General features: G+C 34.0%; 1 long non-coding RNA gene, 6 other non-coding genes and 3 pseudogenes across 7 annotated transcripts in view; 1 reads left to right on the forward strand and 9 right to left on the reverse strand.

Moving 5' to 3' along the window:
• Nucleotides 1-1197: 1197 nt before the first annotated feature.
• LOC125878075 (U2 spliceosomal RNA) lies at nt 1198-1394 on the reverse strand. Its single transcript, XR_007447696.1, has one exon. It is a non-coding gene; the product is annotated as a U2 spliceosomal RNA (small nuclear RNA).
• Nucleotides 1395-2452: 1058 nt separating this feature from the next.
• Nucleotides 2453-2633, reverse strand: LOC125878087 (U2 spliceosomal RNA; annotated as a pseudogene).
• Nucleotides 2634-3710: 1077 nt separating this feature from the next.
• On the reverse strand, nt 3711-3906 carry LOC125878076 (U2 spliceosomal RNA). Its single transcript, XR_007447697.1, has one exon. It is a non-coding gene; the product is annotated as a U2 spliceosomal RNA (small nuclear RNA).
• Nucleotides 3907-5225: 1319 nt separating this feature from the next.
• LOC125878088 (U2 spliceosomal RNA) lies at nt 5226-5388 on the reverse strand (annotated as a pseudogene).
• Nucleotides 5389-5864: 476 nt separating this feature from the next.
• On the reverse strand, nt 5865-6060 carry LOC125878074 (U2 spliceosomal RNA). The gene has a single exon (XR_007447695.1). It is a non-coding gene; the product is annotated as a U2 spliceosomal RNA (small nuclear RNA).
• A 1572-nt stretch (nt 6061-7632) lies between these two features.
• On the forward strand, nt 7633-7703 carry TRNAG-GCC (transfer RNA glycine (anticodon GCC)). Its single transcript has one exon. It is a non-coding gene; the product is annotated as a tRNA-Gly (tRNA).
• Nucleotides 7704-8106: 403 nt separating this feature from the next.
• On the reverse strand, nt 8107-8299 carry LOC125878086 (U2 spliceosomal RNA). Its single transcript, XR_007447705.1, has one exon. It is a non-coding gene; the product is annotated as a U2 spliceosomal RNA (small nuclear RNA).
• A 352-nt stretch (nt 8300-8651) lies between these two features.
• The window catches only part of LOC125876858 (uncharacterized), a 10891-nt gene continuing 7582 nt past the window's right edge, over nt 8652-11960 (reverse strand). The window contains exon 4 of the long non-coding RNA XR_007447549.1: nt 8652-8792. This is a non-coding gene — a long non-coding RNA (uncharacterized LOC125876858). The remainder of the gene's footprint in view (nt 8793-11960) is intronic.
• Nucleotides 8721-8885, reverse strand: LOC125878089 (U2 spliceosomal RNA; annotated as a pseudogene).
• Nucleotides 9364-9558, reverse strand: LOC125878081 (U2 spliceosomal RNA). The gene has a single exon (XR_007447702.1). It is a non-coding gene; the product is annotated as a U2 spliceosomal RNA (small nuclear RNA).

The raw sequence follows: 11960 nt of genomic DNA on the forward strand, positions 1-11960 counted from the left end.
GGTCGGATCGGGTAAAAAAATACAACCCCATTCGTTTAGGTTTGGGTTTGGGAAACCATGTTCAATTGGTTTGGGTTTTTCATTCATGGCTAAATTTGATCTGTGTGGGGTCGGGTAACTACTAGAAACAAATATTTTTTTTTTACATGAATCAGTGAAAAATTAATGTAATAGAATATGATTTTTCTAATCATTTTTCACTGAATCAACTTAATGAAAAAATACAGGGTGATAAAAAACAAAATCTCACTAAAATAATGAAAATTTCCTAATTTTTTCTCTTATTACCGATTTAATCAAAATATCTGCAGCTGAATATTTTTTAGTGGAGAAATAATAATATTTTAATAGTGACTATACCGTGTCGAGTTACTATAAATATTTTTTTTGGTAAGTTTAACTAAAGTTTAATATAAGATATTATACTTATAAGAGCAGATACTACACTTGAACTTACATTTTCAATTTATTGATATAAAATATTTTAGGGGTGGTACCTTGCTGCTAAGTACAGAAGATGAAATATACGTCCTCCATTCATTTTTATATGTCATCCTTACTATAAATAATTGACTCGTAATACTTGTCATTCATAAAATCAATACATAAATAATTAAAATAATCTTTCTATTTTACCCTTATGAGTTATTAGTCTTGAAAATATTCATTTGACCAATATAGAAAACTAATATGGGGTGAATAAGGGAAGAATAATAAACTTGCTTAGTTTCTTAATGCACATAAATTTAAAATAGTGGCATATAAATTGAAACGAAGAAAGTATTATAATATCAAAGCACTAGTGGTCTAGTGATAGAATAGTACCCTGCCACGGTACAGACCCGGGTTTGATTCCCGGCTGGTGCATTAGTTGAGTGCCATGAAGACAATTGTGCAAATGTGAAAACTTGGGTCTTCACCACGTCTGATATTAGATGACAAAATAGCACATTTGAGCCGCTATTATTATTTTTTTAATGTCGTTAGAGATTACAACATGGAAATCGAATTATTATATATTTGGTCATACTATAATTGACTCTGGTAAGACTATATATAAGGTCAACATTTAACATTGGTTGCAAGATTTTATGAGTTATAGCTATAGATATGAGATTTTATGGATCAAACTGCCCAATATTAGAAGGGACAAATTGTGTACTGGTATGAAATAAAAGGTTTTTAGAACTAGAATTGGTGGGGTGTGCCATGCCAAGGCAATAGTGCAACACCTAGGCAACACTTGAAGGTCCCGATAGCAAGCTACCGTGGTGGACTTTCCCCCTAAAAAAAATAGAGTTAATATCGTGTGAGTCAATGACTCACATATCAGATATTAAACTGATAAGAACAGATACTACACTTGATCTTAGCCAAAAGGCCGAGAAAGGTATGATTTTCTAAACGTTATGCCGGGCTATTTTATATGTCACTTGTTGCATACAATCTCTCTTTCTAGTCAGTGTGGGACTTGAATAGCTTCTATACTTTATATTAAATTAATTCAATCCCATTAATTGTCTATACTCTATAATATAATTTTTGATCAAAGTGCAGTGAATGAAACAATTTACATTTTGGGGGCTGCAAAGTAGTTTCAACAATTCTGCTGAAATTAACAGTTGATTACTTGTCATGTTAGTTTAATTCTTTGAGATTCATAGAGAGCTTCCCAAATATTTCTATCAAATTTTACTACTTTTGCTAAAAATCTAACATTCTACTATGAAAAAGCAAAAGGTTAGTTTTAAGAGGTGATGCGGTTAGTGAAAGAATCAGGAATGTCACATAAGGTATGGAATTTATGCATGTGATCTAAAAGCTACTTTTTGACCCTCTTTAAATTTGAGGCTTCAAAAGATCGACCTTTTCCTTATGTTAAAGGGACTCAACTGTTTATATATAAATTGAAATATATATTCAACTGTTCAATGCTTGAAGAAATTCACTTGAACTTAAAGTTATTAATTGAAATATGTAAAAATGTTTAATTTGTTGCCTAACATAACATTTTCCACAGTAACGTATCGATCTCGCTCCAAAAATGTTAAAGGTTAATAATAACTTCATAAAAATCCTAAGTACTAATATCTTTGTCCTGGATCTCGAAGAAACTCCTTCAACAAACAATTGAAAGAAAGGTTTACAATAAGAATTTGTGGGGTGCGCCAAGCCGAGGCAATAGTGCAACACCTAGGCGACGTTTAAAGGTCTTGATAGCAAGCTACTGTGATGGACCTTCCCATCATATTTCCTTAGTTCTGAACAATATTAAAAACTAATACGAAACACATAAATTATTTTTCACGAGTTTTTAAAGATATGTCAATTAATATATAACACAAATTGAATCTTTTGATCATCTAGAGTTTTGACAATGTTGAGTATGACCATATAGTTCCCAAAAATTTGATAAGTGATAATGTAAAGTAAGCTTTTACAACTAAATTTATTGGGGTGCACCAAGCCAAGACAGTAGTGCAACAACACCATAGGATGCTTGAATGTTTCGAATCCCGATAGCAAGCTACCTCGGTGAACCTCCCCTCAAAAATAGAGTTAATATCAGATATTATACTGATAAGAACAAATACTACACTTAATATTTCGTTTTCAATTTATTGATAATCAAAATTTTAGGGGTGGTAGAATAGTACCCTGCCACGGTACAGATCGGGGTTCGATTCCCGGCTGGTGCATTATAGAGTGCTGTGAAGATAGATTGTTCAATCAGTGAGAACTTGGGTCCTCACCTTGTCTGATAAAAGATGACAAAATAGTGCGTCTGAGCCTTTGTTTTTGCATTATTATTTTTATGTGTTGTTGGAGATTACAAGATGAGAAATTGAATTCGGTCTGATTATATATCGAATCACACTGAAATTGACTCTGGTAAGACTCTATATAGGGTCGCCATTTATTTTTAGTAGTACAGTACATCTTACTGGAAAAAAAAAAAAAAGGTGCCAAATGCTAGGTTGAAACATTGGTTTCAAGATTTTTTGAGTTACAGCTAATATATAGTTCAGTATCTGATTTTAATTCAAATGTGCATTGGAATGGAACAATTATGTAAAGCACCGCAAAAAAGTAAAATAAGCCCAAGTTAATGTACAATTTTCATAACTTATAGTACAATTATTTCATGTTGTGTTAGTCCTTTTGGTTGTTCTTTTAAGGATAATTTCGTAATTTTATCTTATTAGTCTATATTACTTTATGTCAACACCAATAGTTTGGGCTTTGTGGGCTTATTTGATTGGCTATTAGACACGTAGGTACTTCCAACTGTCATTTCTAAAAAGTTAATGTACAATTCTTTTTGCATGCTGTACAACTAATTTAATAAAGTTAAAAGTTAATGTACAAAATTCTTTGCACGCTGTACAACTAATTTAATGCAGTGTTAGTCCTTCTAATTGTCATTTCTAAATAAGAGTAATTATAGTGACTGATTTAGAAAAATGGGGTTTTACATTTAAGAACCTACATAGACTATTTTTTTTTTGGATCGTCTTCACTTCTCTATAAATACAATTGTTGTAAAAATGATTTTCACACTAAAAGAAAAATTATTATATAGTCACCAAAGTATTATTATCTAAAAAAAAAGATGAATATGATTTCCTTCAAAGTGATCTTGATTTCCATCTTTTTGCTCAATTGATTGTGTACTGTTATGAAACAAAAGTTTTTTAGAACTAGAATTGGTGGGGTGGGCCAGGCCAAGGCAGTAGTGCAACACCAAGGCGACTCTTGAAGGTCCCAATAGCAAGCTACCGTGGTGAACCTCCCCCCTTAAAAAATAGAGTTAATATCGTGTGAGTCGATGACTCACATATCAGATATTAAACTGATAAGAACAGATACTACACTTGATCTTAGCCAAAAGGCCGAGAAAGGTATGACTTTTCATGTGTTATGCCGGGCTATTTTATATTCACTTTGTTACATTAAATCTCTCTTTCCAGTCAGTATGGGACTAGAAAAGCTTCTATATATTAAATTAGTAATCATCTTCTCTGGTTTTATATATTACACTAATTCAATTCCTTTAATCTTCTATAATTCCATTGATCAAAGAGTAGTGAATGAAACAATTTACGTTTTGTTGGCTGCAAAATAGTTCCAACAATGTTGCTGAAATTAAGAGTAGATCACTTGTTATGTTACTACTTCTGCTAAAAATCTAACATTCTGCTATGAAGAAACAAAGGTTAGCTTTAAGAGGTGATGCGGTCAGTAACAATGTCACATAAGTTACGGGATTTATGCATGTGATCTAAAAAAGCTACTTTTTGACCCTCTTTATATTGGAAGCTTCGACAGATCGATCTTTTCCTTATATCAAAGGGACTCAACTATTTATATATCTAAATTTTATTTTATTTTCACTAATCACGCAGTATAAATTTTCACCAGAGTGGTTCGATTCCCGGCTTGTGCATTGCATTGTGTGAGTGCTAACATGAGTCGTATTGCCTATTCCTAAGCTGCATTACTGACAGAGAAGAAGATTTTTAGTATCAAGATGCTCTTCAAAAAGAAGTTATTTTTCCGACCCTACCCCAGGAGAATCAATAGTAATGTCACTTACCCTACAACATGACTCGAACCGTCAACCTACAGGTTGATGTGAAGATGCTCAACCACTTGAGCAAGCCTCATTTATCCTGCAACAAGTTGATCAATTATACAGATGGCTTATAAAAGTCATCTGGACATAACAAAGTTTACCGAGGTCCATTGTCTATTCCTAAGGTTCATCGCTCCAAAATAAGATAGAAAACAAGAGAGGTAAATTACAATTTTTTGCCTACATAACATTTTCCACGTAACGTATCGATCTTGCTCCAATAATGTTAAAGGTTAATTAACAAAAAACCTACATACTAATATCTTTGTCCTGGATCGGAAAGAAACTCCTTCAACAAACCATTGAAAGAAAGGTTTACAACCTAAAATTGGTGGGGTGTGTGAGGCTTAAAGGTCCCGATAGCAAGCTACCGTGATGGACCTTCCCCTCATATTCCTTAGTTGTGAACAATATTGAAAACTAATAAGAAACACATAAATTATTTTTTCACGAGTCTTCAAAGATTTGTCAATCAATAACACAAATCGAATCTTTTGGTCATCTAGAGATTTCAGAATGTTGAGTATGACGTTATATTTCCAAAAAAAATGATAAGTGATAATGTAAAGTAAGTTTTACAATTATTTTAGTGGGGTGCGCTAAGCCAAGTCAGTAGTGCAACGCCAAAGTACGCTTGAAGGTCCTGAATCCCAATAGCAAGCTACCGTGCGGACTTCCCCTAAAAAATAGTTGGTATAAGATATATACCGATAAGAATAGATACTACACTTGATCGTACTATACGAATAACTACTTAAAATGGAATTTTCAAAACATCTAGCACCAGTGGTCTAGTGGTAGAATAATACCCTGCCACAGTACAGACCAGTGTTCGATTCCCGTCTGGTGCATTCCTGGCTGGTCCATTATAGAGTGCTGTGAAGATAAATTGCGCAGTCTGTTTTTCCATTATCATTTTTATATAATTACAAGATTGGGAAATTGAATTTGATCCGACTATTATATCAAATAATATTGAAATTGACTCTGGTAAGACTATATATAGGGTCACCATTTATATTTAGTAGTGTACAGTACATCTTACTGGAAAAAAACAAAGGTGCCAAATGCTAGGTTGAAACATTGGTTTAAAGATTTTATGAGTTATAGGCTTATAGCTAATATATAGTTCAGTATCTGATTTTAATTCAAATGTGGATTGCAATGGAATATAGAAGAGACAAATTGTGTACTGTTATGAAACAAAAGGTTTTTAAAACTAGAATTGGTGGGGTGAGCCAGGCCAAGGCAGTAGTGCAACACCTAGGCGACTCTTGAAGGTCCCAATAGCAAGCTACCGTGGTGGACCTTCCCCCTCAAAAAATAGAGTTAATATCGTGTGAGTCGATGACTCACATATCAGATATTAAACTGATAAGAACAGATACTACACTTGATCTTAGCCAAAAGGCCGAGAAAGGTATGATTCTCTATGTGTTATGCCGGGCTATTTTATATGTCACTTGTTGCATAAAATCTCTCTTTCTAGGCAGTGTGGGACTAGAAGAGCTTCTATATATTAAACTAGAAATCATCTTCTCTGGTTTTATAGATAAAACTAATTCAATCCCATTAATCGTCTATAATATAGTAAGTATTGATCAAAGAGCAGTGAATGAAACAATTTACGTTTTGTTGGCTGCAAAATAGTTTCAACAATTTTGCTTTCGGTATTTATTAGATGTTTTTCGAGAATTGAGCACTATTAAAACTTAAGAAGAACTATGGTTCGAAACAACTGGTGTTGGCTGCATATTAGTTTCAACAATTTTGCTGAAATTAACTGTTGGTTACTTGTCATGTTAGTTTAATTCTTTGAGAGCTTCCCAAATATTATTTCATCAATTTAGCTACCTTTTGCTAAAAATCTAACATTATGTTATCAGTGATAGAATCAGGAATGTCGTCACATAAGATACGGGATTTATGCATGTGATCTAAAAGCTATTTTTTGAGGAGTCCAGCACCAAAATGGACACTTTTTGAACCCTAACACCAAAAAGGACCCTCTCTAAAAACACACACCAAAACGGACCGTTAGCCCATTTATGGACGAACTATAACTACCATCTTTTAATAGTGTCATCTCTGTTAACTCCAAATACATCCAAAATAATATTACATAACTTTAAAGGTAGTTCGCCCACAAATGGGCAAACTACAATTCTTTTTACTAGCTTCTCAAGTGAATCTATGCCTCTTTCTTCCTCACATGAAGCTATATCTCCTTTTTCAACAATAAATATGTGTTATTCACTCCACATTTTCTCATTCATCTTCTACTTTTTTTATATGATTTTTGAAATTTGATAGAAATGTCTCAAGAATCCGGAAAGTTTGTATATTCAATTGAACTAGATATTTGTAAATGCAAAGAGTATTGTAAAATGAAAATATCAGAACTCCAAGAAATCTTGGTCGTAAATTTTGGAGTTGTGCATGTTCAAAGGTAAAAAAATTAATTTGTTCACTTCAAAATATTTGGTATTCAGTTGTTTCTTATTTTGTTATTTCGGGAAAATGATGGATGCAATTGTTTTTGGTGAGCAGAAAACATGTTCATAAAAAAAGAAATGTAGACGTTCTGCTTTGTCTTAGTTGGATCAATTTTTTATTTTTTTAAAAAAATTAGAGTACGCTCATAACTCAACGAATCACAACATTATTTTTTTTAAAAAAAAATTGGAGTTTGCCTCATTATGGACGGACCCTAATAGAATTTTATAACAAAAACTTCTGGAGTCAACAATACTAGGCTTCATAGAAATGAAATGGGCATTGCTCCAGGTCGCATGGCACAACGATTAGTTTAAGTAGGGAAACTAGTCATAAGAGCAATCGTCATCCCCATCGACCTCAGTAGTTTTTTACTGCTATTATTATATTGATAAGAATATATACTACACTTAATCTTACGTTTCAATTTATTGATATCATATATTTTAGGGGTGGTACTTTGCAAGTAATTATAAAAATTGGAGTTTTTAGAACATCTAGCACCAGTGGTCTAGTGGTAGAATAGTACCCTGCCACGGTATAGACCCGGGTTCGATTCCCGGCTGGTGCATTATTAGAGTGCTGTGAAGATATATTGCGTAGTCTATGAGAACTTGGGTCCTCACCTTGTCTGATAACAGACGACAAAACAGCGCATCTGAGCCCTCTCTTTTTCCACTATCATTTTAAAATGTCGTTGGAGATTACAAGCTGAGAAATCGAACTCATTAGTATTTTACACACTATGGGTCATCATTTATCTTTAGTAGTAGTACAGTACATCTTACTGAAAAAAAAGGTGCCAAATGGTAGGTTGAAACATTAGTCTAACTCTCAAGATTTATAAGTTATAGCTGTTCATATCTGATTTTAATTAAAATGTGCAATTTCCAATGGCATAGAGAGCTCTTATGTATCAAACTGCCCAAAATTATGTACTGCTATGAAATCAAAGGTTTTTAGAACTAGAATTGGTGGGGTGAGCCAGGCCGAGGCAGTAGTGCAACACCAAAGCGACTCATGAAGTCCCCAATAGCAAGCTACTGTGGTGAACCTCCCCCCTTAAAAAATAGAGTTAATATCGTGTGAGTCGATGACTCACATATCAGATATTAAACTGATAAGAACAGATAAGAAATGTAAATTTCAATTTGTTGACATAACATTTTCCACCATAATGTATTGATCTTGCTCCAAAAATGTTAAAGGTTAATAATAACTTCACAAAAATCCTAAGTATTAATATCTTTGTCCTAGAAGAAACTCTTCAACAAACAATTGAAAGAAATGTTTATAACCTAGAATTGGTGGGGTGCGCCAAGCCAAGGTAGTAGTGCAACACCTAGGCGATGTTTAAAGGTCCTGATAGCAAGCTACCGTGATGGACCTTCCCCTCATATTCCTCTGTTGTGAACAATATTCAAAACTAATAAGAAACACAAATTATTTTTCACGAATCTTTAAAGATTTGTCGATTCATAACACAAATTGAATCTTTTGATACTCTAGAGATTTGTGACTGACCTTTTATAATTCCCAAAAAATTGATAAGTGAGAATGTAAAGTAAGCTTTTACAACTAAATTTAGTGGGGGTGCGTCAAGCCAAGACACTAGTGCAATGCCAGAGGGCGCTTGAAGGTCCTGAATCCCAATAGCAAGCTACCGTATGGACATCCCCTCAAAAATAGAGTCAGTATAATGTAATATACTGATATGAACACATACTACACTTGATCTTACATTAGAGGTGGTACTTTGCGACTATGTAGGTAAAATGGTATTTTTAAAACATCAAGCACCAGTGGTCTAGTGGTAGAATAGTACCCTGCCACTGTACAGTCCTTGGTTCGATTCCTGGCTGGTGCATTATCTGAGTGCTGTGAAGATAAATTGTGCAGTCAGTGAGAACTTTGGGTGCTCACCTTGTGTTTGATATTAGACGACAAAATAGTGCATCTGAGTCTCTTTTTCCATTATTATTTTTTAATGTTGTTAGAGATTACAAGATCTGACATCGAATTTGGTCCAATTATATATCGGATCATACTGAAATTGACTCTGCTAAAACCATATATAGGGTCACCATTTATCTTTAGGAGTAGCACAGTACAACTTACTGAAAGAAAAGAACTAATATTAGTTCAGTAGCTCTTATGGATCAAACTTCCCAAAATTAGAAGGGACAAATTGTGTACTGTTATGAAAGAAAAGGTTTTTAGAACTAGTATTGGTGGGGTGAGCCAGGCCAAGGCAGTAGTGCAACACCAGGGCGACTCATGAAGGTCCCAATAGCAAGCTACCGTGGTGAACCTCCCCCTTAAAAAATAGAGTTAATATCGTGTGAGTCAATGACTCACATATCAAATATTAAACTGATAAGAACATATACTACACTTGATCTTAGCCAAAAGGCCGAGAAAGGTATGCTTTTCCGTGTCTTATGCCGGGATATTTTATATGTCACTTGTTAAATTAAATCTCTCTTTCTAGGCAGTGTGGGATAAAAGTGTGTTTCTGGAAAATTAGAAGGACTCTAAGAAGTTCATCTATCAAAATTAAGGCCATGGAAACAAAGTTTTTGATTATTTTTTTGATTCGTCGATGGATTTTCTTTGTTTATTGATAAAAATCACCAGTGATTAAGTTCAATATCTTCCAAGAGGAGAAGTATCAAGTGATTTCTTTTCATTTTCTTATGTTTTTGGTGAACTCGATTATCCATATCTACGTGGTTGGTAGATTTTCATGATTGTGAAATGGACCGAAAACCACAATCGATATTGAAAACCACCAATATCTCTTGTTTGTTTCATTGTACAAATTATTTAGTTTGAAATTTTTTTGGTGAAGATGGAATAAAATTGATGTCGAGAATTTATATGCAAAACCCAACTAATTCAGGATTGAGTCATCATTGCAATGGTTGAATTGCTATTTTTGTATTATAGTTGTATTGCATTTATTAGAAAGGTAAAAAACCATATGATGTACCAGACTGATCTTACCTGCATCAATTTCAGGATCTAAATAGGATAGAAAATTCTAAAACTGTCAGTAGCATTACATGTGAAAGAGAATGTAGTCTCCTTTGTTCTAATCTGGACTTAAGTTTGGAACCTTCTATCTCAGGAGGCAGTTACAACCAATGTTTTAAAGGGCGTGTAACATCTCGCACCTAGAAACGACTATAAAGAGTTTAAAATATGAAAATATTGATTTTTGGAAAGAATAAGAAAATCTGGAAATTTTGTCTAAAGTGAATTTTGGCCATTTTCAAACGGCCATAACTCCTATCTCAGGATGAGTTAGTAGCAACTCTTGATATGGTTGGAAATCCCTTGGAGAGATCTTTTCAATGCCACCGAGATTACACGATTTCGACATCGTATGAGTGAGATATGCCTTTTGGAAGTTGGGCTGTTGGATTGAGGGAAGGACAAAGTAGTCTTTTCTCTAAGTTATTTCCTAATTCGATTTTAGGGGTTTATTGGGGTAAAAACAGAACCTAAATCAGTTTTTGGTAAATTTAAGAAACGCTTAGGGCTTGGAGAAAAGAGAAAAGAAGGAAGAAAGGAGAAAAGCCAAGATTTCGCCAAGAACGTCAAGCGTTCGAAGTGGAATTCGTCGGGGGTGATCCCTATTAAGGTATGTGAGATCATTTAGTGATGGGTTAGTTCACCCACACACCAATTTGTTTCAATTCAGCGATTTGTAGTTGTTTACATGTTAAGAAGTGAAGTTCTTGAAGAACATTTTTGAATTCTTGTTGGTTGATTGTTGAATGCCAGTGTTGATTTGATTCGTGTTTCCGGGTTGTTTTTCGAGTTAAATCTATTGGGTATTGAGGGCACTAATGATCCTTAGTGTTTGGGGAAAGAACCATAGAAGTTTAGTGTAACACCCCAAAAAAAAAATTCGAACTAAGACTCGAACCGTTCTTCGTAGTGAGTGAGATTTTACCAAGGAATTTAAAATTTCTTAAGTGTTAAGGTTACTAGATGTAGCACCTTGAGTTTCAAAAAGAATTAAATTGGAAATAGCAAAATCTGAAATTTTGCAAGTTATGCTTAAGTATGAATTTTGGGTCGACCTCAAACAACCATAACTCCTAGCTCAGGATGAATTAGGTGTGCTACCAGATACCGTAGTGAAGATCTTTGAATTATCTTTCCAACGCCGTGGAGTTTGCTATGTTTCGAGGTCGGATGAGTGAGATATGGCCTTTTGAAGATAGGCTGTCCAGTTAAGGAATGTTAGCCGAAAATAGAGAAGGGTATTTTGGTCTTTTTCTTACCCAATCAGATTTAATTCGATTTTAGTAATATTTTAATGGTCTAATCCTATTAGGTTCAGTTTTATAATCCTAAAATATGCCTAGGGTTTTAGTTGAGAAAAGAAGAAGAGAAAAGAGGAGAAAAGAGAAAGGATGAAAGCGTTCGTCGAGATTCTTGCATCTTGTGGCGGATTTTCGCCATGGGTTTAATCCCTAAGAGGTATGTAAGCTTCCATAGGGTTGGGTTCTTTCACCCACACGCCAATCATGATTTATTCAGCATAATTTCGTTCTTGAAATTTATGGATTTAAGTTCTTGATGAGTTCTTGAAGTTTATTAAGTTTTGAAGTAAGATTCTGCTTAGGTCAACTTTAAACGACCATATCTCTTAGAATATTAAGAGTTACGTGAGCCATAACATATCCAATTAAAGGTAATTGAATCTACTTTCCAACCCCATCAATTTCACGTTAATCCAATATCTGAGTAAAAAGTTATGACTATTTTAGTAACCTATACAGTGCTGTTACGAATTAGCCGACGGGAAAATATT

This window comes from Solanum stenotomum, chromosome 9 (assembly GCF_019186545.1).
Source record: "Solanum stenotomum isolate F172 chromosome 9, ASM1918654v1, whole genome shotgun sequence".
Lineage (NCBI taxonomy): Eukaryota > Viridiplantae > Streptophyta > Magnoliopsida > Solanales > Solanaceae > Solanum > Solanum stenotomum.